The sequence below is a fragment of the Vulpes lagopus genome, chromosome 1, assembly GCF_018345385.1.
Source record: "Vulpes lagopus strain Blue_001 chromosome 1, ASM1834538v1, whole genome shotgun sequence".
NCBI classification, from domain to species: domain Eukaryota; kingdom Metazoa; phylum Chordata; class Mammalia; order Carnivora; family Canidae; genus Vulpes; species Vulpes lagopus.
The window spans coordinates 144,255,457-144,282,869 of record NC_054824.1 but is presented as its reverse complement, the minus strand read 5'-3'; the positions used below and the strand labels follow the sequence as shown (position 1 = coordinate 144,282,869).

The following is a 27,413-nucleotide window of genomic DNA, read 5'->3' as shown; positions in this document are numbered from 1 at the left end:
AGCAACTGTGTCAGCTATATACTTCAATTAAAAAAAAAATACATAGAAAAAAAATCAATAAGGACAGAACGAAAAATCAAAGCCTGGTTCTCCCTAAGTATTTTATTTTTTGGAGAATGATAACACTATTCACTTCCTGCATGAGCTGGCAATCAAAGTCACTTCTGCAACCCTCCTTTTCCTTAGGGGGAAGAAAAAAAGATAAAGAAATTAATTAACTAAATAAATTAAATTGGACCCCTACCTCACATCATACACAGAAATTAATTCAAATAGATCACAGACCTAAATGGAAGTGCTGAAACAATAAAACTCTTAAAACATAAGAAGAGCAAATCTTTGTGACCCTGTACCAGATAATGGTTTCCTAGTGATAACAAAAGCTAAAGTGACAAAAATAAAAATACATACTTGGACTTTATCAAAATTAAGAATTTCTGCTTTAGAAGATACCATGAAGAAAGTAAAAGACAAATTCCAGAATGGAAGAAAATATTTACAAAGAACTTGTATCCATCATAATAAAGAACTCTACAACTCAACAATAAAAAAGACAACCAATTAAAAACTGGGCAAAAGATTTAAACGGACATTTTTCCAAATAAGATACATCATGGCGAATAAGCACTTGAAAGGTTGAAAAGCACTTCCTAATAAGCATAGTCATTAGGAAAATGCAAACCAAAAACATAATATGATACAAAAATAACTAAAATCAAAAGAACAGATAATAACAAGTGTTGGGGAGAATGTAGAAAAACTGTAATCTTAATGCATTGCTGGTGTAAAATGCGGCAGCTACTTTGAAAAACAGTTTGGTAGTTCCTCAAAAGATTAAACATGTAGTTACCAAATGACCCAAGCATTTCTACTATACACCCAGTTGTATATCCAAGAGAAATGAAAACATATGTGCAGACAAAAACTTGCTCACAAATGCTCACAGCAGCATTATTCCTAATAGCCAAAATGTGGAAATAATCCAAATGTCCATCAACCAATGAATGGATAAACCAAGTGTGGTGTAGCCACACAATGGAATATTATTCAGTACTAAGAATAATAGACGAAGATCTGATAAATGCTACAACATGGGTGAACCTTTAACAGGAAGGAAAAGGCCGTCAGAAAAGATCACTTATACTATAATTCTAATTATATGAAATGTTCACCACCAGGTAAACCTATTGAGACAGTAAATTAGATCAGTGGTTGCCAGGGGCTGGGAGAGGAGAGAACATAGAGTAACCACTGATGGGTCTCTCTCTGAGGTGACAATAACATCCTAACATTAGGTAGCAGTAGTGATTATGCAGCTCTATGAATATACTAAAAACCCACTGAATTGTATACTTTAACGATACTGAATTTTATGGTTTGTGAATCTTACTAAAGCCATTATTAAAAAATGTTGCTATGCAGCCATATTAAAACAGCAATAGCAGAAACCACCACAATTAGTTGTCCTGATTACTATATGTCAGCCAATGTCGTGTAGACATCAAATGCTTTGTGTCATTTTATCATTATAGCATCATTTTGCAACACTGAACCAGCTATCACTGTATGACAGACTACCCCAAAACTCAGTGGCTTAAAACAGTATCTTGTTATTATTGCTAACAAGTCTGCAGCTACAGGCTAGGTAGTTCTTTGTTCTGGACCAGGTCTGGTTATGTCCGGTGGGCTTCAGTATGTATTCAGGGTCAGCTGGCTAGTCAAGGCCGGCCTTACCTGGGGTGACTGACTGCTCCACACTGTCTCTCATCATGTAGCAGTGTATGGCCGGACTTGTCATAGCAGTGGCAAAGGTCCAAGAGAGCTAAAGAACTGAAGACCTCTTCAAACCTGGCTCAGAATCAGCAGTCAGTCACATTCTGTTACAGCCCGTTACAGTTTGGGGTACAGGGGTGGGGTGGTGAGTAGACTTGATCTTTCTATGGAATGAGCTAGAAAATTTTTCTGACACATGGAAATCACCATACTATTAAAAAATGAAGCCTCTTAAATTGAATTTAAATAAAAAATTTAAAAAATAATTAGCTTCTGTACTCCTATTTTGAATAAATTATAAGAAAATGGAGATTCTTGCATGCAAACATGGTTGTTGGACTTAAGAGCCTACATCCTTATCACTATACTACGTTTCTTCCTAGGTGACCTCTATCATTTATTTGTGTAGCTATTTGTTGATTTTAATCTTAGTAATTACTAAAAATCCATTTTATTAATAGTGAACCTTATTTTAGTTTGTAGAGGTCTTCTTTTATGCAATAAAAGTGCTTATAAGTATGCAGTTTTTAACAATTAGTTATAAAGTTAACCAATGAGAACTAGACATTGTTTCGATAAAATTCCAGATCAGGAATTAGGAAACATAAACATTTTCTCACACCATACACAAAAAATAAACTCAAAAGGGATAAAAGACCTAAATGTGAGAACTGAAACCATAAAAATCCTCGGAGAGAGAACAGGCAATAATTTGTCTGACATTAACCATAGCAACATTTTTCTAGATTTGTCTCCTGAGGCAAGAGAAACAAAAGCAAAAATAAAGTATTGGGACTACATCAAAATATATAGCTTCTGCATAGCAAAAGAAACAATAAAACTAAAGGACAACTAGTGAATGGGAGAAGAAATTTGCAAATAACACCCTATAAAGGATCAGGATCCAAGATATATAAAGAACTTCTACAACTCAATACCAAAAAACAAAAAAAATCAATTAAAAATAGGCAGAACACATGTACAGACATTTCTCCAGAGAAGACAAATGGCCAACAGACACTCAAAAACATGCTCAGCATCACTCAACATCAGGGAAATGCAAAGCAAAAACACAACGAGCAGTCACCTCACACCTGCCAGACTGGCTAAAACCAAAAACACAAGGAACAGCAAGTGCTGTTGAGGATGTGGATGAAAAGGACCCCTCGTGCACTGTGGATGGGAATGCAAGCTAGGGCAGCCACTGTGGAAAATAGCATGGAGGGCCCTCAAAAAATTTAGAATTACTACATGATCCAGTAGTTTCACTATTGGGTATTTAAAGAGTATAGAAATGCTATTAAAAAGATATATGCACTCCTATGTTTATTGCAGCATTTACAGTAGCTGTAATATGGAAGCAGTGTGAATGTCTTTTGATGAATGAATAAATATGTGGTACACACGCATATATGCATCCACAATGGAATACTACTCAGCCATCAAAAGATGAAACCTGTCACATACAATGACGGCAGATAGAGCTAGAGAGTATGATGATGACTGAAATAGAGAAAGACAAAGACCATATATGTCTTCACTCAAATGTGGAATTTAAGAAACAAAACAAAGAAAATAAAGAGATAAATGAAGAAAAAAAGACGAAAAAACAGACTTAACTCTAGAGAATAAACTGTGGGTCATCAGAGTAGAGGTGATGAGGGGAATGGGGAAACAGATGAGGGGGTCAGACAAGCACTGTGGACAAGCACTGTGGAATGTAGGGAAGTGGAATCAGTAATAATGCACACCAGGAACTAATACAACCCTGTATGTAACTCTGCTAGAGTTAAAAAAAGAATGATGAAACTGAGTTGCAGTTTTCAGTCTCAGCATCAAATGAAATTCAGCTTTTATTTTGTTCGCACAAATTAGAAATCTTGAGCCACACTGATAAAGAGCTGCAAGTGGTAAGCTTTCACAGTATTTTCAGTTTCTATTTAAAAAAACTTAGGCAAGCAAAACTGCAAAGGTGCATTGTCAATGAGTACCAGCATGTGGAAAGGGATCTGTCTTCTGAGCAGGTCTCAGCAGTGGACTTAAGACATTCAGTAAACTCTGTCGTGAACAGACGTGCCATCATCCAGGCTTTGTGGTGCCCTTTCTGGAGCACAGATGGAGTAGATTCAACATCATTCCTGGGATTTTCGGAATGGTCAACGAGCCTTGGCTTCAGCTCACAGTCACCAGCCACGTCAGGCCCTAGTAAGAGAGGCAGCCTGTCCTCTGAAGCTGGGAAGCCAGACACTGACCTCTCCTCTCGAGCCACGGAAGCCCTAGATGCCAACTCTTCCCACAGAAGGCTGTTTCGTCTACATCGAAAATCTGTTGGTTAGCATAGCACCTTCAGTGATTCTCTCAGCTAGATCTTCTGGAGAATGTGCTGCTTCACCTCGCACTTTTCTGTTACAGAGAGACGGCTTCTTTCCCCACACCTCACACACCACCCTCTGCTCGCTCCAGACGGTGCTCTGGCAGCTCCCTCCCCTTTCTGGGCCTGGATGTAGAGGAGACTTCGGCTTCAGGGGATGCCTCAGGGGATGCCGTGGCTGCTCTGAGGTTCGGTCCAGACCACTCAGACCTCCTCCACATTAGCAACAGGCCAGTCAGCTTCCTCATCGTCCGTGTGTTCAGTGGAAGAGCGCTCTGCATCTCCTTCAAGAACGTTGCCTCCGCGTTCACAACGTGGCTGTCTGGCGCCAGAGGCCGAGGCTTTGACTGTCTTAGCGCTGGACACGCCCTGCTGGCTCCTGACTCCAGGCCTCAGGGGTGCGACTCCCTCTCCCCTGGACACGTGGAGGCCAGCATCGAATTATTAACTGGCCTAATTTTCATACTGTTGTGTCTCAGGGAGGAGGGAGGCCCCGTGGGGAGGGACAGAGACGAGGAACAGTGGCAGTGGGCAATCGTAACACACGGTGACCAAGTTTGCCATCTTATGTGGATGCAGTCTGTGACACCCCCCCGACCACGATGATGGTAACGTCAACGATCACTCATCACAGGTCACCATAGAAAAATAACGGAAATGTTTTAGATATTGTGAGAATCACCAAAATGTGACACTGAGATGAGGTGAGCAAATGCTATTGGAAAACTGGCACCAACACAGGGTTCCCACAGACCTTCCATTTGTAAAAACCCAATAGCTGTGAAGTGCAACCCAGCCGAGCACAGTAAAACGAGGTACCCAATAGCTGTGAAGTGCAACCCAGCCGAGCACAGTAAAACGAGGTACGCCTGAAATTACAATGTTTGATGCCCAGATCCCATCTCAGACCAATCACAATCTCTTGTAGGGAGACTTAAAATACATTGGCATTTAAAAAAATTCCCCAGCTGATTCCAATGTGCAGCTAAGACTAAGAACTCCCACACAGATGTCAATCGTTAAGGGAATTTCAACCTATTTAACATGGAGTCTTTGGGTATGATTATTCAAACACTTAAACATTTAGGACATACTTCCTCAAAAAGCCATAATGAGACTGTCAAATGCCTTACTTTACTGAAGACATGATATACATAATGACATTATCTTGATTTACCATTCTAGGAATTCAGACAAAAAAGATGTATTGGTCTGCTGTGACTTTTTCTCTACTGAAGCTAGACTGATTTTCTGGTGATCAGCAATTCTTTTTCTAAACCAATGGCTCTCAACTGGGGCAATTTTGCCCTCTGGAGGACATTCAGTAATGTCTGGACGAATTTTTCGTTGCCACACCTTGGGGGAGGGGTGCTACTGACATCTAGTGAGCAGAGGCCAGGGATTTTGTTGAACATCTTGTCATGCACAGAAGAGGCTCCCACAGCAAATTACATAGCCTCAAATGTCAATAGTGAGTGCTGAGGTTGAGAAAGATTATTCTAAATCCTGAGTCCTTTAGGAAAAACCTGGTTCACAGAGACTAATCTTACTGCTTTCATAATTTCAGTTAGAAAAAAACAGGATTTGTTATGCTGCTTTCTGTAATCATTATATCTACTTCCCCAAGTATGGGTTCTTAGAGAAACATTTGAGCTTTCAAAGTAAAGGAGCTTCTTGAAACATACTGATTATGACAAACTTGAACAAGTGCAAACTTCTATAAGCTCTGTATTCTATCACCAGGTATTTTTGCTGGAAACAATATGTATTCACCCTCCCAAGGATAAGGGAGCAAGGGACAATGCAACGGATTAACTCTAATGGAGAAAGCAAAGGGAGGAAATGGGCAGAACTAGAATTTTTTCTGAGGCTGGGGACACCCTGGATTCTCAACAAGCTGAACCTGCGAAATTCCTCAAGAACTGGACTCAAGCAAGACTGGTGAAACATCTGAAAGATTTCTGAAGGCTTCACAGAAGGCATGTTACATGAACGCACATGCCTGGTCTTCACACCCTAGACCTTTAGGGCCCGCGGTACATGTAAATTGATCTCAATCCAATGGTACATTTAGATTGTCCTTTTGAAGTGAAGATGGATGAAGCCTTAAAGAAAAGGATATACAAAAAACCAATCTGACCTATTGCAGTGCTCATGTTACAGGTAACTTTCTTTTTTTTATCTTTTTTTTTTGCAAAGTTATTAGCAAAAATTAGCAGTATTAATAACACTGTTTATGTAATAAAAATTGTCCAAACTTCAGTAAGGTGTCCAAGTTAAAAAGTTTTTAACCTTTTAACCTAATCAAAACCATTTTTATAGCGACTGATAAAAAGAGATTGCTATGTATATAGGATTATTCAACTGCAACACTATTTCTAACATTAAAATGGAAAGAACCTAAATATCTGTCACCAGTGGATAAGGCATAGCCATACACTGGAACATCATGCAGCTGTTTAAAAACAAAACAACCGGGATCCCTGGGTGGCTCAGCAGTTTGGCGCCTGTCCAGGATGTGATCCTGGAGTCCCGGGATCGAGTCCTGAGTCGGGCTCCCTGCATGGGGCCTGCTTCTCCCTCTGCCTGTGTCTCTGCCTCTCTTTCTCCCCCTCTGTTTCTCTCATGAATAAATAAATAAAATCTCAACCCTAGGAGCTCTCTGCATACGAATTAGGAAAAATCTCCAATATATATTAAGTAGGGAAGAAAACTCACAGAACAATGTATACAGTTAGCCATCATTTGTGTAAAAGGGGGAAAATATATATACAATTTGTTTGTAAAAAGGTACATATTTTGAAGGATATACAAAAACTGATAATATTGGTTGCTCTCAGGGATTAAGAATGGGTTCCTATGGGAGCAGGAGAAGGGAGAGTGGTGTCTTTGGTATTTTTTTAATCTGAATTAGGTTGCTATTACCCAGAAGAGTAAATTTTACAAAATTAAATCAACAAACTCTTAGTGAATCCTTTAAAGTTAACACATAATTTCTTGCATGAACTACTGGAGAGAGAACCCTGCTGCATCAAACTCTGTTAGAGATTGAAGATAAGTAATTAAAAGTAGTGGGTCCTTATCCCAACACGGCATCTAAATCTACCTCAGGACTGTTTGACAAGACCTTTGGGCTCAGACGAGTACCTGTCACATAAATTTTCTACAAGAGAAAAACAACATGGTTGAAGATCCTACAAGTCTTTCTTCCTCCTCTCTGGGCTTAAGTGTCCTACCTGTAAAACAAGGCCACTCGAGTATGTTTTCCAGGTGCTTTTCCCCTCTGGTAATCTAACTTTTACCAACTCAAGAACAATGACAGTAGGAACATATAAAAGAGATAAAAGAGCTGTGCTGGTCAAGGCAGAAATAAGGAGCGTCCGCGTTGATGTTTCCTTATTTCCAGTGACACAAGCACATTGGGAAAAAATCTAGGGCTCGAATAACTAACATATTACTAACACTTTCTGTAAGTCAGGGACTGCTTCTGCCTGCGTCTCTGCCTGTCTCTCTGTGTCTCTCATGAATAAATAAATAAAATCTTTTTAAAAAAATTTAACATTTGAAACCTTATTTTGAAGTTTGTACTGAAGAGGTTTTCCTGCTTATCTATACTGCATTTAGACAACACCGCAACAAGAAAGCACCATGTAATAAATGTTTAATTGCTTCTATTCTAGTAGGCAAGTCTGAAGGCAGCTTAGCAAAGACTGCTGCAATACAGCAGGACCAGAGAACCCAGCTGTCTATTTACAGCCTGAGGACTCATGCCAGAAGCATAGCAGCAGGAAAATACAGGAAATCCAGGCAGCTTGGCTGAGTGTGGATCACTTTGCTTGGGGCAAACTTTCAGATAAACCACATCCTCGTTTGAATTAAAGCACTGGGGTGCCAGGGTTGCTTAGTCTGCTAAGCATCAGACTCTAGATTTCTGCTCAGGTCATGATCTCAGGGTCCTGGCATCAAGCCTCGCATCCAATTCCACATTCAGCACGAGTCTGCTTGTCCCTCTCCCTTTGCTCATTCCCTCCCATCCCCCCTGCTCATGCGCTGTCTCATAAATAAATAAAATCCTAAAATAAAACAAACTCTTGAATTAAAACACAAAACCACAATCCAAAGCAGGTATTCTGGAGGTCAATCATGATTTGGCTCCTCTTTCTGCATTAGTTTTCAGCTGCTGTGACAAATTACTACAAACTTAGTGGCATAAAACTACACAAATTTGTCATCTCAGAGTTCTGTGGTTGAACAAAATCAAGGTGTATATGTTTGGTTGTGTTCTTTCTGGATGCTCTAGTAGAGAACCTGGTTTTCTGACTTTTGCAGCTTTTAGAGGCTGCTCTTTCATCTTCAAAGCCTGCAACAGCTGGTCAAGGCTTTGTCACATAGCAGCATTCAGATGTTGACTCTTCTCCCTCTTCCATCTTTTCACAGCTCTTGTACTTACAGTGGGCCTACCACATAATCCAGGATAATCTCCCTATTTTAAGGTTAGCTGATTAGCAAATTTAATTCCATCTGCATCCTTAATTCCCTCTTGCCATGTAATATAACATATGCCCAGGCTCCAGGGACTGGGCCACGGGCATCTTTGGGGGGCCATTATTCTGCCTTCCATACCTTTCCTGGTTCAAGTAATTCAGGTTTCATTCATTATAAAAGGTCACTTTACTGAGACTTAATAGGCACTGAGGCTTATGCAAAAGAACAGGGTACTATCTTGTGTATACTTAGGTGACAATTCATGAAAGCCAGATGAAGGCAGGGCCCACAAGCAAGTAACTTTCTTCTCTTTATATACTGGTGCAATGGAATCCCATTGAGCGGCTTTTCTTTGTAACATATATAATTATGTTGGTGATGACAAATTTTTACTATGAAGACAATGCGATACAGTGAAAAAGGTTTTTAGGACAGGCAAAGCAAAATGTAAAGATGTTACTGGATTTCTCTGAGCCTCAGGCTTCTCATGTATAAAACGGGGATTAGGATGATCTATCTCAAAGTGTCATTCTAAGAATCAAGCAGGAACGTGTGTTCTCCAGACATAGCATTCCACAAACGTTAATTCTCTTTCCCTTCTCAGATTTTAAGTATCTAACATTCTTTCAACATTGCCACCATTCACTTTGCATTAGGGCTATACAACCATACAAAAGAAGTGTTAGATCTAGTCCCTGCTGTCAAATTAAAAATGTTGGTACGGTATCACATTTGCGTATCTGACACAATTAAAGAAAGACCCAAAGCAAACCTAAGTGGGCTCCATGAACGAACTGAGACTTAAAACACGGGTAGGGGGGATCCCTGGGTGGCTCAGTGGTTTAGCGCCTACCTTTGGCCCAGGGCGCGATCCTGGAGTTCCGGGATCGGGCCCCACGTCAGGCTCCCGGCATGGAGCCTGCTTCTCCCTCTGCCTGTGTCTCTGCCTCTCTCTCTCTCTCTCTCTCTCTCTCTCTATGTCTATCATGAATAAATAAATAAATCTTAAAAAAAAAAAAAGACACGGGTAGGAAAAGCAAAGACAGAGTGAGGTCATTAAAGCTCTTTACCTTAAGAAAACAAAGCAAGCAAACAAAACCGATCAAACATGGAAATGTAGAAAGGGGGGAGATGTCTGCTTAAACTTCAAAGCTTGAATAGGGCTTTGAGGTCAATCTAGTAGACTGATTTTCAAAGTGTCCCCTCGACCCTTAGAAGTTCGCAGAAGCAAAGGAAAGGGAAACCCTCCGGATGAAACGAAACAGACTGAATTAGGCAGACTTTGGGTTTTGACAGTCTCCTGAACTTACTCATCAAGAACACTGGGGTGTTCGTGCAGAATTCTGAGACAGCTGCGCCAGGAGCCGCAGAAACCTGACAGGCCTCGGGTCAGCACGGTTTTGTGGACCAGCTGGGGGGCAGGACACAACCGGAGCCACACAGCCGACCCGCATCGCCCAAGCTGGGAACGCGCACTAGGCTCTGACTTCAGTGCCTCGTGTCCGACTGAACAACTCCAACTCGTGTCAACACCAACTCCGAAGGCCGCTTTCGGGTCGACCAATTTTGATGCCTATTTTTTCGTTCCTTTTTGATACATAACCAAGAAAAACCCACTTTCTGAAGGGCACGCAAGACCGGGGAGATAGGAGCCCAGCTACAAAGATTCCTGCTTCCAAGCTGCCCGAGGCGGTGAGGGTGCAACATCCACCCCAGAGGAACGCGCGCGACCCCCTCGGGCGGGGAAGCCTGGGTAGGCTGGGCGGCACGCAGCTGTAAGCGGCGCCCCCTCGGTCCCAGCCCCGAGGACGGCCGCCGGCCCTGGGCGCCTCTGCCTACCTCGCGGGGGCTCGGTCCCGCCGTCCCTGAAGCCTTCCCCGCGAGGCGCGCGCCGGGGTCGCAGGGTTGCTCTCCGCACCGTACTCCCCACGGCGTGCCGGCCGCTCCCCAAGCTCCCCGCAGAAGACCGCCGAGCGCGGGCTGCAGGGCAGGAAGCTGCTTACCGCGCAGCCGCCGCGGCCTCCAACCGCCCGCCCGCGGAGGGGAGCAGGGCCGCCCTCGACGATCCCCACGCGGCCAGGCTGCGCAGCGAGAAAGCGAGCCTGGGCGGCGCGGAGTGGCGGCCGCGGAGGTGAGTCGTGTGGACCTCTGGCCGCCCCTCGGCAGCCCCAGCCGTCAGCACAGCTCCGCCGCGGCCCGGGCCTCCCCCCTCGCGCTCCCGCGGCGGCGGGAATGGAACGGTCCGGCGGGGGGGATTGTGGGAGGCGCACGCGCGAGGGGCGGAGGGCATGTGGGGGGGCGGCGGCGGCGGCGGCGGCTGTGGCGGCGGTTGGTGGCCGTGGGGGCGGGGAAGGGGGGGGAGGAAAGAAGAGGCGGTGGAGGAGGAGGAGGCCGGGGCTCGCGCCGCCGAAGGTATGCGTGAGGGCCCGCGCCCGGCTGTCCTGACAGGGGCCGCGGGGGAACTGGGGGCCGTGCGGGCGGGCGCGCCAGGCGGCCGAAGGCGGGGGCCGGGGCAGAGCGAGCGGCGAGCCCGGAGACTGTCCGGCGCGTGCGGGCGGACGGGCGCGCGCCGCCGCCCGAGTCGGGGGCGGGGGGGGCCGCGGGGGGGGCGCGGGGAGGGCCTGGTGGGAGGTGGGGGGGCACGAGGCGCCCTTCGCTCGCGCCCGCCCTCCCTCCCGAGCAGCAGCAGCCGCCGCCGCCGCCGCTCTGCCGCCGCCGCTCCCGCCGCCATTTTGGGTTCGCTTTGCGGAGGGGGAGACGATCCCCGTCTTGGTTGCGGGACCGCCTCCCCTCGGTGGCCCTTGCTCGGCCGCATGCCGTTCTCTTCTCCTCGCTCGCCTTTCCGCCGGTCCGTGCACCCGCGGGCCGCCTTCTGACAGGCGACAGGGATCGGCCGCCGACCCGGGGACGCGGAGGAGCCTGCTTGCGGCCGCCCCCCTTCCCCACTTCCCTGCACTCTCCTCTCGTTCGGCCAAGGCCTCTGACACGGTGAGCATAACCGCCCGCCAAGGCTTCGGGCCTAAGTGCTCCGGGAGCCGGGCGAGCCTCAGCGGCCCGGGAGCCACTGTCAGCTCCCGGACCTGGACCTCTCCGGGGAGCGGCGGCGGGGTGGGGGAGGGGAGGAGGCGAGGGGATCCTGCGCGGACTGGGAAGTCCCTCCCGGCGAGGGGGAAGGGGTGCCCCTGGTGGGCGGGCTCCCGACCCGGGGAGGGGGCGGGAAAGTCGGGAGCGGAGGCGGAGTCGCCCCGGCCCCTGACAGGTCGGTTGGCGCGTCGCGGAGGCGCGGCGGGAGCATCTCCCCCCAACCCACGGCCGCGCAGAGTGGCCCAGGAGGTGGGCTTGGGGTGGGGGTGCTTGACCCGGCACTCTCGGGTGGAAGTTTAACTAATGTTCCTGGTGAGTTTGGACCAGGAGAGCCGTGCTTCTGGTCTGGGAGACAGATGGTGTACTGGTGTGCCGCGGTCGTGTTTGTGTGCACGCGCGGAGGAAAGTGTTCCGGAGAGTTGGCGCCTGTCCGTGCGAGTGTGCTGGAGTTCCCTCACACGGCACCGCGTTTTTAAAATGAAATCCGGGATGTTCCCTTCCGGGGGCTGTGTGCGTCGTGGAGCTCGGGGCGCAGTGCTTCTGGTCGGGGACGAGTAGTCATGGCGGTGGTGTGCACCGTGTGGCCTCCGCGTGGGGTCGGGCGCGGCCAGTCCTGGCCCCCTGAACAGTTGGTGCCCGGGACGGGGGAGGGGGGGCCGCGGTGTGGACGCCCACCGCGGGAGAAGCCTGTGTGCTTCCGTGGGGTCCTACATCTCGGTGCGAAGATGATAGAACGGATGTTTTTTCCAGCTCATAAGAGGCGCAGATTGAGGCATAGATGATTTTTCCAAGGTCACACTTAAACTTGGTGACAAAGTTGGGGCTGGACCTCGAGTGCTGAGACTACTGGTCCAGGGGTGAGTTCCCCGCAGGCCTCGGGAGGTCCTGTCACCGTCCGAGTCCCCGGGAAGGTAGGGCCACGTGCGACTGGCCGCACGGGATGTGCCAGAGGCTGCCCGTGTCTACACCCATGCCGGGATCCAGGGTGGCCGCTAGGAAACCAGCATCCACGACCACATGATTTCTTGTGTATGAAGGCATCAGCATTGCTGATACTTTGCTTCTATACTTGAGGGAGGGATGTCTTTTTGAGCTTGAACTCGTCCTGGAGCAGCTGTATGGGGCTGGCTGCTCGCTTTATGGGACGGAGGATCTTACTCATTCAGTAGACATTTATTGAATAATTACTCAGTAAGTGGTCCCTGCCTTGGGCTGAGAATAATCAAGGTGACCCTGTTGAAACAACCTGGGTACATATGAGGGGATTTGGCCTTTGACAGTGGTAGCTGTTAAGTCCAGCAAGGAGGACAAATCAGTGTGGAATTGAAACTAAAACTTTCCAAAAAGTCTGTTCAGTTTGGAGGGAATTTACATATCCTAGACATTTTACCATGAAAGGATACAAGTCTGTTTAGCAGTCTAAAACCATGCATGGCAAGGGGCGCCTGGGTGGCTCAGTTGGTTAGTGTCTGCCCGCTGCTCAGGTCATGATCCCAGGGTCCTGGGATGGAGCCCCGCATCCAGTTCCCTGCTTAGCAGAGTCTGCTTTTCCCTCTGCCTCTGCTTGTGTGCTCACTCCCTCTTTCTCTCCCAAATCTTTTTAAAAAATAAGAGCATGGCAATTTTGTGATACAGTATAACCTCTTTTGCTTTTTTTTTTTTTTTTTTTTGGCATTTGTGAGTAAACTTTTTTGGATCTGGAAATTGTTGCTATACGTTGCTGTGAAGATTGGAACTTTTTGGCTGGGCTAAAGGAGTTCTTTAAAGACTAATTTTGCAGTAAGGATTCTGTCAGTGAATAATAGGGAAAAATACTTGACGTAGGATACATTAACTGTATATCTCTGGAAAATAATATGTTTTTGATATGCTAGATTAGTAGTTCTTTAGGGTTTTTTGAATCAGTTATCCTGAGAATCTGTTAAGTCAGTTTAAGCACAATCACACAAATTATGCATACAATTTCAGGAACTTAAATTGTGATGAAGTATAACTTTTTTATATTTAGATCTCATTTGAAAGCCATTTAAAATGCATAGAGCTTTGTTTGGGATGAAGATGATAGGAGTTTAAGGTGAAAGATTTTGTGAATTTTTAGAATGCTGAAAGTGAGGAGAACTTTAAGGTCATACATTTTATTCTTCACAAACACCTTTTTGCAGTGTTAGTGCATGATTCTGAATTAGGTGGTAAGAAAATATACGGCACAAATATTTATAGTTTTATTCTTTTTCCTTTTTATTCTTAAACTCTTCTCTTTCCAGTTTTGCTTTGGGACTGAAGCTTCTGAAACTCATTTACTGGACTTTATATTACAACAAATATTATTGCCTGAATTCTATACAGGAGACACAAAGATGGGTAATATATGATCTCTGTTCTTGAAGAGATTTTTAATCCAGTTGAAGCTAAGGATTCTGTGATGGTGGAGGCTTTCAAAAGGGGAAGGAGGAGGGAAGAATATTCCTTGAAGCTGAGGTTTCATGACTTAATTGCAGAGTTTTTGCCAATAACTAATTCTTAGGAAGCTATAAAGTCTTCCCACTCTCTGTGCAACTTTGTAGCTCTAAGATGTGATTTGGTATCATCTGGTGTTTTTGAAAAGGAGGCATACTTCCCTTGTATTGCTTATCTTATATTCAGTATATTTCTGTAGTGAATTTATAATAAAGGTCTTAATGTCATTTTTGGGTGTATATACATTCAGGAAACATTTCTGAGGTAAAATGCAGTGGCCATTTGACAGACTACCCATGAATCTACTACTGGAAATTTAAAATAACTGCATTTTTAAAAGAACGGAATTCAGAAAGGTGTTTTGATAGCACAGATTACAGGATTCGGTAAGATAATGGAAAGATCTGAAGAAAAATGGGCTGATTGTCTCTTCTCTTGATTGTCATGGCCTGTGTAGAGGGACGTCATGTAAATTTGTGAAAAGTTTATTATTTTCTCTGATTTTTTTAACTTGGGTAGTAAATTTGTGGGTTTTTAAAATAACGCGTATACACGTGTGTAGTGTATATCTGTGCATATAGTTACATATTTATATAGTCTTGGATGTTTGAGATACTTCATAACTTTAAAAACAATAATCACAAGAAATTATTCAGGATCTTTAAGGATCAGAAGCAATTTTCATGTCATATTCTTGAGTTGTGTTTTAAAATATGAAGCATAACTTCCCTATGTCTCTTGATAGGCATTATGTCTTTATGGCCTTAGTAGTACCACTTGAGATTTTATCCTAAGTCTTCTTCCAGGACTTACAAATAAAGAAGTGGCAACATTCGGTCCTGCCAAAATGATCTACTTGTCCACCATGGAGAAGTTTTACCGCATGTGTAGGTGATGCGTCTGTAGTTAAACTTTTTGTATTGCTGTTTGAGTTATGTTTGTTGGTCTGAGCCCATTGATGACTGCTGTGAAGTCTACTTGTGTCAGCCTTTTTAGAGGCATGTGTTGTCCTAAACCTGGTTTCCATAAAAGAGGGAAATTCGTTTTTGTTTTGAGTTATTTTGCTGTTTTAAATTTTTTTCTTTAAATTGTAAATTTTTGTTTATATTCTTTTGTATGCAGAGGTTAGCTTTTCATACTTATGATTTGTCTCCTTAGTTAACAATAACTCAATTTTACATTTCATGTTTTAGAAATCAGTGTTTTAGTGACTGCCTCATTGAGGGTTGTTAATGGCAGTGTGATGTTGACACAGCATAATAAATTATGGATTTAAGTGATAACAGAAATTGAATACCCTTGTTATTTCAAGAGTTGTATTGTCTTCATGTATATATGAAGAATCTATAAAATTTTATTTTTGCATTACTTGGTTTTGCTTTTCATAGTTTTTAGTCATTTGGTCTTAGACCTAGGGAAGTTGATGACAGAATTGTATACTTTTTCCACTTTATTTTGTCCATTTTTTAAGTGTGGAAAATTTAAAACCTACAGATAGGAAGAGAATAGTGCAGTGAGTTCTTATATACTCAACATCCAGCATCAGCAGTTACCAGTGCCCAGCTCTCACACTGTATCCCCATCTACTGGCCTCTCTGCCTTCTCCTCTGCTTTGGTTATTTTGAAACAAATCTTACAGATATTATATCATTTCATTCATAAATATGTCAGGGTGTGCATTCTTTTTACTCTTTAATGGGGAATTATTTCTCCATAGCTAAGTTTATATAATTTTTAAAATAAAAGTATCTGATGATAAGTGGAATTAAACCATTTCTGATCTATTTTACCTGTCCATAGGAGTTCCCTCTGCAAACTATAAGAAATGAATGGAGTAGAATTAGCCTCACTGCTTTTTAGATGTTTGCATTGAAAAATGCAAACAGATCCTTCGTTTGCCAGAAAAGCTTATCAGCTTTTTTCCTAATGTACAAGTGAGAAATAATGTATCTCTTATAGTCTTTTTTTTTTTTTTTAAAGTGCTATTGACAAGATGGTAAAAACATTTTCGAGTTCTTGTTCTTGGTTTTCTAACAGGATCTAGTTACCAAAGAAATAAGATAATCCTGGTGATATTGAACAGGAGTTGAATTTGGTCTAAAATCAGCTTGAATGGTATGAAATAACATTGTTTTGAAATTTTTTTTAATTTTATTTATTTATTCATGAAAGACACATACACACACACACACACACACACACACAGAGGCAGAGACAGGCAGAGGGAGAAGCAGGCTCCATGCAGGGAGCCCGATGTGGGACTCGATCTGGGGTCTCCAGGATCATGCCCTGGGCTGACGGTGGTGCTAAACTGCTGAGCCACTGAGGCTGCCCTGTTTTGAATTTTGAAATTCTAATTGTGGACATTTGAGAGTTGCTTCAGTTGTTAAATTGCTTCAGTTGTTAAATACAAACTATGATACAGAGCAGGGTAATCATGATGAGTATAGAAATTAGCTGTAGAAAAAGTAAGTATTCCTGTTATTATAAAGGTAAATCAGAATGTAGAGATTTGAAATAACTGTTAGTAAAGTAGAATTTAGCCTTCTATAAAAAGGCTGACAGTTATAATTATGAGCGAATTCTATCAACTAGCAAAACTTTGGTTAATTTATCTTTTGTTGTATCTTATGTTATAGTCCCATAGATCATGAATCTTTGACTTAATCTTGTTTTATATTTCCCATACTTGATCCTAAATCATTCTTCTTATTCTCTTTATGTCCTAAGACCACAGGTGGACAGTGCCAGATTAGAAAGTAGCTATATTGTTGGCTTCTTAATATAAATGACATTATTTAGAATATGGAGGAGATAGTCCTTATGATATGTTTTTTTAAATTCAGCACTGCTGAAAATGGCAGCACCAGAATTTAAATATTTACTAATATAAAAAGCCTTTTAGGGCTGAATGGAGAGAATTTAAAAGATTGTCTTTGAAAGAAGAACCTGCTAACTCTGACGTTTGAGAAAATGGAGGAGTGAATCAATCATGTATAATTAGTTATTATACATAATAATTATGTATAATAATGAAAATATGTATAGTATAAAGGCCTTCAAAGAAGATTGGAGGATACAAATCTCAGGTATAGATTTCATCAAGCTAAGTGATAATAACACATTGGGAAGTTTAAATTTAGATGCAGAAGCATATCAAATAAAAAAGGGTAATCACCTTGAAACTAAAAGGAGAGTTATAACTTAATTTTGTGTGTGTGTGTGTGTGTATAATGTTATATGAATGTAGATAAAGTTTAATTCTGTTTAACAAGTATTCTTTCTGTGGCACCTGGGTGGCTTAGTGGCTTGAGCATCAGACTCTTGATCTCAGCTTAGATCTTGATCTCTAGATTATGAGTTCAGGCCCCATGTTGGGCTTCACGCTGGGCCTGGAACCTACTTTAAAAAACAAATAAAAACAAGTATTCTTTATGTTCATCTCTCATTCACCCAATTAACATTTTTCCAATGGTTATCTCATTTCCATTTCTGTGCTTATATTGGGAGAAGTTTTTTTTCTCCTTGCCTCAGAAAGTAGTGCATCTAGTAAGAGGAACATCACATTAACAACTACAATATACAGTGTAATACATTTCTCCTAGGTAGAGAAGGGGGAAATTTATTACATCTGTGGATAGAAAGGAAAGGTTAAGAATAGCTCTCTGCAAGGGAGAAGAACCAAGTCTTAAAGGATAAATACCAGTTACTCAGTAAGGTTTAGAGGGGCCATCTAGGTAGGGAAGGATCACTTGCAAAGGTATGAAAATGAAAATAACAGCAGAAGAGTTCAAGGGACTGTAATTTGTATTTGTACTTTCCAACTGTTTTCCTGTGTCTTCAGTACCATGTAAAGTTGGGTTTTGTACTTAGAAATCAACAGAATAAAGGTGGAGCTGTGTTCCATATACTCTGCTTAGACAAAATAGTACTATGCTGTTATTGCTATAGGTAATTTCTAACAGATTAAAATCAAGAAAATAATTGTTTATGTTTTAGTTACTCAGAAAACTTTTACTAGAGTATATTCCACACCTTCAAAATGTTAGTTAATGGGGTATTGATTATTGTAATATGCATCTAGCCAAATAAAAGCATTGTGTAATTGTTCTTCTTAGTAATGAACAAATCTCCCAGCCTTCATATTGGTATATTTTCCCTCAATTTGTTGAAAATCCTAAATAGTGATTAAGATGATGGACTCAGAAATCATATTGACTAGGCTCAGATCCCAGTTTTGCTACTTACTGTGTGACCTTTAGCAAAATACTTACTGTCTTTGGTTTTCTTGACTGTAAACTGATGATGATACAGGGCTGTTAAAAGGTTGAACTAGATAATATGTATAATGTGCTTAGCATAATTTATGTCCTGTATCAAGTACATAATACAGATTTGCTATTATTATTAATTTCTCTTATTTCCTAAAAAAAAGAATTTTTGAACAAAGCAGATGACCTCCCTTATAGGAGGTAAGAATATGCAAAATCCATTTTTGAAAGTATGTATAAACAACTTTGTTACATGTATATGTACTTTTTTCTAATTCTCAATTTGTTATGTTACTTTCCTCACATACAAATTCTATTTTTATGTTTTCTCACTTAACTCTAGACTAGGCTTTTTTTTTTTTTCTTTTTAAGGATTTTATGTTTGAGTAATTTCTACGTAGACCCAACGTGGGACTCGAATTTACAGCTGAGATCAAGAGTCACATGCTCTACCAACTGAGCCAGGTACCCTGAGATTAGGCTTCTTACTAAATCAGAGATTTGTCTTCAAGTGAACAGGAAACTATCTTTCAGAGAGAGAGAGAGAGACTGACTGTGATCAGTGGGAGGGACAGAGGGAGAGGGAGAAGCTTGCTTCTCACTGAGTAGGGAGCCTGATGCAAGGCTCAATCCCAGGACCCCGAGATCATGACCTGCGCTGAAGGCAGATGCTTAACTGACTGAGCCCCAGTCACCCAGGACTTAGATCAAGTGACTTGATCTAACATATACACTTTGAAAGGCAAGGACAGTTCTCTTTTTATTTTTATGTTTTAAAGATTTTTTTTTTATTCATGAGAGGCACAGAGAGAGGACCAGAGAAACAGGCAAAGGGAGAAGCAAGCTCCTCGCAGGGAGCCTAACATGGGACTTGAGCCCAGGACCTGGGGATCATGCCCTGAGCTGAAGGCAGGCATTCAGCCACATTCAACCGCTGAGCCACCCAGGCATCCCATCTCTTTTTAAATCTGATCAGCATTTCCTTTGATTTTTAGGAGCCCAGTGTATTCTTTCAAAGCAGAACCCATTGCTTTCCCTAAATCACTTCAGTTTATTGAGTGTTTATTATGTACTGGCTTTAGGATACAGTGATGAATGAACAAAATAAGGTCCTTGGGCATTTTCATGTAACTCTCCCAGAACAAGATCTTTTAGTACTGCTGTAATGTGCTGCTTCTATCATATTACATGTGGTTTGAGAAGCATATTGTAGAGGTTTCTGTAAAAATGTCTTGAGATATGATGATTTTATGCCAGAGCAAGTCAGTTCTAGGACAAAAATCTTTTCCTCTTGAGGTTCTTTAGTGTATGCCTGTGATTTATCTAGGCAGTTCATTGGACAGTTAGTCTTTTGGGATGTCAGTAGATTAAGTCCTCGTTCAGAGTCAGATAAAAACTAAAACCAGCATTCTGTCTCTTGTGCCTTCTAACAGAAGGAATATATATATAGTCTTTCATTCAGTAAATATTAATTGTATGCGTACATTATACCAGGTGCTGTTCTAAGCCCAGGGAATACAGCAGTGAATAAAGCAGTAAAAAATCATTGCTTTCAGGAGCACCTGGCTGGCTCAGTTGGTAGAGTATGCAATTCCTGATCTCTGAGTCTTGCGTTTGAGCCCCATGTTGCGTATAGAGATTACTTTAAAAAATCATTGGTGCTCACTTTCTAGTAAGATAGATATTAAATAAATGGATATGATGTTATAGCATTTCCACAATAGGTGGTGTAAAGGAAATGTAAACAAAGTAAAAGGAAGTTCAGTGGTTAAGGAAGTCCTTTGAGGTAGTGGTACTTGAATAGAGACCTGAATGATATGAAGCATCCCATGGAGCTGTCTGGGTTATGAGCATAAGCCCTGAGGCAGTGGTATGTTTGCTGTGTTTAAGAAATAAGAAAGGACTAGAACGGAGTCAACAAGGTAAGGATGAATGATAGGAAACAGGTAGAAGATGGAGCCTGGGGCTATATAACTTAGGGACTTATAAGACTTGACTAAGTGTCTGGAGTTTATTCTAGATTTGATAGGAATCTTAGGAGGTTTTGAGCAGGGAAGTGACTTGATCTAACATATACACTTTGAAAGGCAAGAGTGATGCAACCAGAACAACCAGTTAGGCCATTGTGATATTTGAGGCAACAGATGATTGTGAGTTGAACTTAGGGTGTTATCAGGGAGATGGATTTGGGGGATATATATATATATATATTTTTTTTTTTTTTTTTTTGGATATATTTTTAAAGGTGGGTAGGTGATAACTTGGATTGGCTGTAGAGTCTGAGTAAAAAAGTAGTCAAGATTGACTACAATCATGACTTCAACATTGAGCATCATTTACCTGGATTTTGAACACTGGATGAGGCAGGTTGCAGGAGTGCAGAAATTACGAATTTGGTTTGGATGTACTACTGACTTTGAGTTTTCTGTTACATGTTTCTGGTTGAGATACTGAGTGGGCAGTTTAATATGTAATATCTCAGGATTGGAGCAAATATAAATTTAGTAGTTGATCAGGGTACAGCTGCTATTCAGAGCCATAAGACTTGATGAGATTACCTGGAGAGTGGGTGTAGATAGAGAAGGGGTGAAGTTCTTGGAAGGAATTGTGGGGTATTGACATTTAGAGGCATTTAATCAGTAATGCCAGAGCTGAAAGAATCGTTTGCTCATTTTAGGAATAATACTTTCTTGAGAAATGCTACCAAATACTGATTAGTAAACACAGAGACAAAAATAAAATGGTTGCTGAACAGATTTATTTTTTTATCTGTTAAATAACTTTTTGATGGTGCTGCAGAGATCAGAACACTCATATGAAACTAAAAATCAGAGTCCCTATTTTTACTAGAGTACACTGAAAAGATGGCCAGAATGGTTGTTACTTTCCTAGGTAATCATTGTGGAAGGCAACATAAAGTAAAATAAATATAAACTTATAAAAAAAATGAAGTTTTGGGGTACCTAGCTGGCTCAGTTGGAGGAGCATACAGCTTTTTTTTTTTTTTTTTTTTTTTAAGATTTTATTTATTTATTCATGAGAGGCACAGAGAGAGAGAGGCAGAGACACAGGCAGAGGGAGAAGCAGGCTGCATGCAGGGAGCCCGACATGGGACTCGATCTGGGTCTCCAGGATCACACCCTGGGCTGCAGGTGACGCCAAACCGCTGCACCACCGGGGCTGCCCCCAGCATGCAGCTTTTGATCTCAGGGTGATGCGTTTGAGCCCCATGTTGGGTGTAGAGATTACTTAAACTTTAAAAAATAATAATAAAATAATAAAGTATCACAAGACAGGAAGCTTCTTACCCATTCATGTGATAACCATTTCTGGCTTTGAAAATTTAGGGAGTGAGATCCAGCTGCCTCCTGTTTTCTTCTTTGGTCTCTCACAAGGCATTGTTAAACCTACCATTAAAGAAGCTGGTTTTTCATGTGTGGACTTACTGAGTCAACATATCTCATATCTGAGAATACATGTGTAAGATCCGATACTTGAAGGTATTAGGCACTTCATATTATTTAGATTGACTTACTGTGTATTTTGGGACATCTGGGTTTGGGTAGGGATCTATTTAAATGTATTTGAGATACCAAAAATGTAAAGGAATAGAAATTACAGAATCACAGCATATTGCTTATTTTGTGTGGTTGATTTAAAACTTTTAACAGAAGTCCTCTTCACTACTGCATGAAACTGATACTCTCTTGCTTGAGTATATGACTTCACACTTGCCAATCTACCTCTACCATTAGGAAAATGTAGGGCCCATCTGTTGAGTTGGCACTATGCCTAAAAGGCCAGTAGTTTTGGACTTTGTAGTCCAGGAAGAGAAATTAATTCCAGAACATTAAGGGGAGACATTTCTAATAACGTATTCCCCAGGTTTTATCTGACATCTTGTTGCAATTTTATAGAAATCACCAGAGAGTTAAGGTCCATCATATATGATTTCTTTTTCCCATGTCAAAGAATGTACTTGTGTACATTAGAGAGCCATTTCTCTTCCAGGTAAATGGTGTCTGTAAGAAATCACTACAAAGATTTCCAGATAGGTTAGAGGTGATCTTCTTAAGAAGAAACTGAGATGTTTAAGACAGTAATATAATTTGGGGTTCAGATAAGCGTCTAAAACTATTTCTAGATGAATCTGTTCCCATAAACATCTGGAAACTGTTCACTGAGGCTTAGAACTTAGATGGTTCAAAATGGCCATCTTCTGGTTTCCTGAGTATCCTTCTGTACTGTGCATTTGACGCTGGCCTCAAAAACAGATCATAACTCCGGTGGTGGTGGTGGTGGTGGTGGTGGTCGTGGTCGTGGTCGTCGTGGTCGTCGTGGTAGTACTAGTAGTACTAGTAGTACTAGTGGTAGCAGCAGTAGTAGTAGTAATAGTAGTAGTAATTATGGGCCCCATTGAGAATATAACGAAATCTTTGTATCCTTTCTCAAAAAGTGCACATATACATGTAAAATTTTTTATAAATTTTAGGAGATAGGTAATTTTGGTTGTAGGCCAACATTCCTTGTTTCATAGGCTTCTTAATTATGAATGTCATGGAATGACAGTTGCATTCTTTACCTGTTACTCGACAGAGATTGCTCTTAAAAACAGAAGTTAACTCATATAAGGACAGTGGTGGTTGTGGAGAATAGTATTAGTAAATCTTTGCTGGATTGTCATCTATCTATCCACCTACTTTTCCCTTTCATCATTTTGGTAATAAAGTAATTTCTGGAGGATCATCAGTTAAAGCAGCATACCAATGTTAGAATGGCAGGCTGAGTATAAGAAAAGCAGTTCTTCAAAATGGGTAAAATGGCAGCAAAGTGAGAATTCCTGCTCTGTGCCCCACTCCTGATTGGCTTCCTGGCTACATCCCACCCACCTTTCTGAATGTCGTTTCTCAACCCAGACCTGACCATGTCTCCTGGCAGAATAGACTGCCTAGCTCTTTCTTCAAGATCCTGCCAACCACTTCAGCTTTGTGTCTTCTTGGGTCTCTTACCCTTGTGCTTCAGCTGTTTGGAACCGTTGCCATTCCCAAACACAGTTTGTTTATATCTCCATGACTTTCATGTTCCTCTCAGTGCCTGGCTGCTTAGAGAACACCTACCCATCTTCTGAGACAAAGTTCAAGTCGATGCTGAGAAGCCTTACCCGGCCACCTCCCCTCTTTTGGTGAACAATATGCACTCATTTCTCTTTGGCATATACCTAGGAGTGGAATTGCTGGGCCACAGGGTAAGCCTATTTTTATCTTTAGTTAATATTGTCAAACAGTTTTCCAAACTGATTGTATGACTTTGTAACTGTACCGGGAATGTGTAGGTATTTCTTTTGTTCCACACCTTCACCAACATTTGTTGTCATTCTTTTTAATTTTAGCCATTTTATTCGGTAATAGTATTTCACTGTGGTATTGATTTGCATTTCCCTGATTATTGGTGAGGTTGAGCATCTTTTAGTGCCTGTTGGATATCTGGGTATCTTTGTGAAGTACCAGCTCTTAATAAATATTCTGAATGCAATCCTTTTCTCCAGTATATGCATTGCACATAACATGATCCAATGTGTGGCTTGCCTTTTCACTCTCATGGTTTGTTTTGATAAACAGAAGTTCATATTTTTTATAAAGTCCAGTTTATCTCCCCCCCCCCCCTTAAAAAAAGAATGGTGTTCTATTTGAGGAGGTATGTAGTTAGGAGTGGGGGAAATGGAGAATTCCATACCAACAGGTATGAAGTTTCAGTCAAGCAAGATGAATAAGTTCTGGAGATGTGCTGTACAGCATTGTGCCTATAGTCAACAGTACCATATTGCATACTTAAACATTTTAAGAGGGTAAATCTCGTGTTACATGTTCTTAACTACAGTAACATCATAAAAAAAAGATGTGTGTAGTAAGTGGTACTTGATTGAATGGAAATGAACAGGAGAGGAGTGTTTTAAGAAAATAGCTGGACAGTAGAAGAATAATGGAGTTAGAAAATATGTCCAGAGTTAATTGGTTTACTTTGCTTAATTTCATGTAGATATGAATACAATAAGACCTTGAGAGGTATGGACATATAGTAGCTATGTGTATTTCAGATCTTTTTTTTTTTTTTTTGTATTTCAGATCTTTAAAAAAATATGTTCTTACTGGATTTTTGTTTAGTTATAAAACTAATACAAATTCTGTAATAATCAAGAAAAAATATATAGAATTTTATTTCCTTTTTACTTCCAGACCTTTACCCCTAAAGTAACCAGTGCTGTCAGCTGATGTATAATCATTTGTATTTATTTCTGTTATGCATACAAATACATATTTTTTTCCTATTTTTATACATGTAACATCATGCTTGCTCTTTTACTGAAAAAAGGCAGACACGGTTCTCTCTCTGTGTGTGTGTGTGTGTGTGTGTGTGAGAGAGAGAGAGAGAGAGAGAGAGAGAATGTATATATATTTAACTTTTTTGGTATGGCCACATTAAGCAGTGCTGCAATATATAATTTATTAATGCTTTTGTTTTTCTGTGATAGAGTCTCAAAAGTAGAATTGCTGTTGAAGTCAGAGAGTATGTAAAACTTAAAATTGTCATAGATGCTGTAGATCTTGCTTTCCACAATAAATGATGGTGGCCACTAGTGTTTATTTTCCTGTATACTTTGCTAGTATTTTTTTTTTTTTAAGATTTTATTTATTCATGAGAGATACAGAGAGAGAAAGAGGCAGAGACACAGGCAGAGGGAGAAGCAGGCTCCATGCAGGGAGCCTGATGTGGGACTTGATCCCAGTACTCTGGGATCATGCCCTGAGCCAAAGGCAGACGCTCAAACCGCTCAACTAGTGTCCCACTACTATTAGTTTTTATCAGTGTATTAAATTTCAACCAAACTGACGAGTGAAAATGGTCTTATTTTAACTCATACCTCCCTGGCTATTATTGATGTGATGTCTCTTTCTGTTTCTTCTTGATTATTTCCATCTCTTCTATGATTGCCTGTGCACATCTCTCATATCATCTTATAGAATAACTCTTAACCATACTGATCTGTGTTTTTATGTAATCAAATCTGTCAGTATTTTCCTTTTTGGCTTCTAGTTTCTTGATTTGCTCAAGGTTTCTCTACAGGGGCACCTGGGTGGCTCAGTGGTTGAGCGTCTCTGCCTTTGGCTCAGGGCATGATCCCGCAGTCCCAGGATTGAGTTTCCACATCAGGCTCCCGGCATGGAACCTGTTTTCCTCCCTCTGCCTGTGTCTCTGCCTCTCTCTCTCTCATGAATAAACAAATAAAATCTTAAAAAAAACATTATAGAAAGGTTTCTCTACAATAGGCTATAGAAATATTCACAAATATCCCTCAAGTACTTTCATTTTTGCATACAGCTCTTTAATCCATGAGGAAATTATATTTGTGTATAACATGAAGAATGGATCTGACTTTGTTTTCTCCAAATGAATAGCCAATTAGGTCAACACATAGCAACATATGTCATATAAATCAGCTTGTTGCCACGTTGAAAGCTGTAATTGAACATTTTTGCAGGATTACCACTAACCCATATTTTGTTTTTACACAAGGAAAGGAACACCTTCCACAAGATACCTTATTTTGGTCTGCCAGAAAATTTTAAATGGCATTGAGATGCATTTAGTGTCCTATAAAATTCATTAATTTAAAGTGTACAATTCAGTGGTTCTTGATATATTCACATAGTTATTCAGCCACCACCACCTAATTTTAGAACATTTGATCTTGGTGTCCGTTAGCTAGCAGTCTCCCCATCCCAGACATTCCCCTTTTCCCCTATCCCTAGGTAGCCACTAATCTACTTGCTTTCTCTTTGGATTTGCCTTTTTTGGACATTTTGCATAAATGGAATAATATAATTTGTTGTATTCTAGAACTAGTGTGTCTTTCATTTAGCATAATGTTTAAGATTCATCTTAAACCTTATTATAATATGTACCAGTATTTCATTCCTTTTTTTTAAATATGTACCAGTATTTCATTCCTTTTTTTTTTTTTTTTTTTTTAAGATTTATTTATTAGAGAGAGCACATGTGAGTGTGGGGAAGGGCAGCAGGAGAGAATCTCAAGCAGAATCCCTACTGAGGGCGGATCCCAACAAAGCCTCTATCCCAGGACCCTGAGATCATGACCTGAGCTAAAATCAAGAGTCAGACACAGACTGAGCTACCTAAGTGCCCCAGACTTCATTTTTTTGTTGTTGTTGATGAATGACATTCCATTGTATGGATCATGTTGCTGTGAACATTTGTATGCAACTTTTCTGTGTACCTGTGTTTTCATTTTTCTTGGGTATATACCTAAGCAGTAAGTTGCTGAGCCATCTGGTAATTCTATTTAACCTTTTGAGGAACTGTCACACTGTTTTCCAAAGTGTCTGTACCATTTTACATTCCTATTCATTTCTCCACAGAAAATTTTTATAAAAATCAAATGCAAGATATTTACAATGTGAGTGGTGCCCTTTTGAATTGGCCCTTTTGTTTAGTGTGAAACCATGTGCCTTGGCCCTGAGTTCACAGTCCCTAACTAAGCATATAACATTCAAGGATGTGAGTGTTAAGAGACTTACAGAATGCTACATGAGCACTCATCAGAGAGCTCTCTCTTGGTCTAGCAGGGAAATGACATAATCAGATTATTTTTTAATCCTATTTCTAGCTACATCTTAGAGAAGGGATAGAAGAACAAGGTAGATATGCAGAGAAGTTAGAAAGCTGCTGTATTTTACACACATATATATATATGGTTCATGTTGGGATTAAGGGAGTGAGAGGAATCAAGGATGACTGCCAGGTTTCTGACTTAATCAACTGGTGGTACTATGCTTCCTTGGCTAATATGATATATCCTAAGAAATAGGATGGTCATCTGTAAGATGTATGATTAAAAAGTATGAAAGCTAGGACAAATTAAGATGCATGATGTGCTGTATTTTTTTTTTAAGTCT

The 27,413-nt window shown here is 41.2% G+C and overlaps 2 protein-coding genes across 7 annotated transcripts in view; one reads left to right on the top strand and one right to left on the bottom strand.

Moving 5' to 3' along the window:
• Positions 1 to 10,603, bottom strand: part of DAP3 (death associated protein 3) — a 32,941-nt gene extending 22,338 nt beyond the window's left edge. Inside the window, exon 1 of the mRNA XM_041766927.1 lies at positions 10,469 to 10,603. The gene's annotated coding sequence lies outside the window, so the exon portion shown is untranslated. The remainder of the gene's footprint in view (positions 1 to 10,468) is intronic.
• A 378-nt stretch (positions 10,604 to 10,981) lies between these two features.
• Positions 10,982 to 27,413, top strand: part of ASH1L (ASH1 like histone lysine methyltransferase) — a 171,805-nt gene continuing 155,373 nt past the window's right edge. For 2 of the 6 annotated variants that reach the window (XM_041745436.1, XM_041745481.1), the window contains exons 1-2: positions 11,056 to 11,617; positions 23,533 to 23,686. The gene's annotated coding sequence lies outside the window, so the exon portion shown is untranslated. The other 4 variants (XM_041745445.1, XM_041745463.1, XM_041745453.1 and 1 more) reach the window with 4 other exon arrangements.